Source organism: Mandrillus leucophaeus, unplaced genomic scaffold (assembly GCF_000951045.1).
Source record: "Mandrillus leucophaeus isolate KB7577 unplaced genomic scaffold, Mleu.le_1.0 Scaffold674, whole genome shotgun sequence".
Classification (NCBI taxonomy): Eukaryota; Metazoa; Chordata; class Mammalia; order Primates; family Cercopithecidae; genus Mandrillus; species Mandrillus leucophaeus.
This window is the reverse complement of record NW_012107297.1, coordinates 880433-881573: the sequence shown is the minus strand read 5'-3', so window position 1 is coordinate 881573 and position 1141 is coordinate 880433.

The window sequence follows — 1141 nt, the reverse complement described above, 5'->3', positions numbered from 1 at the left end:
TTTTTTTTTTTTGTATTTTTAGTAGAGACGGGGTTTCACCGAGTTAACCCGGATGGTCTCCATCTCCTGACCTTGTGATCCGCCCACCTCAGCCTCCCAAAGTGCTGGGATTGCAGGCGTGAGCCACCGCGCCCGGCGATCTTTCTATATTCTTAAGAAAAACCTGAAATAGTTTTAGAGAGAAATACCCTGACTTTTACATGAAGAAAACTATTCAAACTTAAAACTGTTAGTGAAGTGTTTAGGGGTAAAGTTTACCAATGTCTGCAACTTACTTTGAAATGCCTCAAAAGATGTATTGGTGGGTGGCTACAGGGATAAGTAGATATATGATAAAGCAACAGCAAAATATTAGTTGTAGCATCATTCTCAATTCCCCCTCAGCTTGGTGATGCATACATGTACAGTTTTTTCAACTGTTCTGTAAGCTTCATAATAAAATGAACAGACATTTAATTTTTTTTTTTTTTAGACTGAGTCTCACTCTGCTGTCCGGGCTGAGTGCAGTGGCACAATTGCGGTTCACTGCAGCCTAGACTTCCTGTACTCAAGCAGTCCTCTCACCTCTGCCTCCAGAGTAGCTGGGACTACAGGCACACACCACCACACCCGGCTAATTTTCTTTTTTCACTTTTTGTAGAGATGAGAGTGTCTCATTCTGTTGCCCAGGTTGGTTTCAAACTTCTGGCCTCAAGCAATCCACTTGCCTTGGCCTCCCAAAGTGCTGGGATTACAAGCCTGAGCCACTGCACCTGGCTAGAATTTTTTTTTTTAATTGAAAAAGAAGGCCGGGCGCATTGGCTCATGCCTATAATCCCAGCACTCTGGAAGGGTGAGGCAGGTGGATCACTTGAGATCAGGAGTTCAAGACCAGCCTGGCCAACGTGGTGAAACTTCATTTCTACTAAAAATACAAAAATTAGCCGGGTTTGGTGGTGTGCACCTGTAATCCCAGCTACTCAGGAGGCCAAGGCAGAAGAATCGCTTGAACCTGGGAGGTGGAGGTTGCAGGGAGCTGAGATCGTACCACTGCACTCCAGCTTGGGCAACGGGAGAGAAAAGAAAGAAAGGAGAGAAAGAGAGAGAAAGGAGGGAAGGAAGGAAGGAAGGAAGGAAGGAAGGAAGGAAGGAAGAGAGGGAG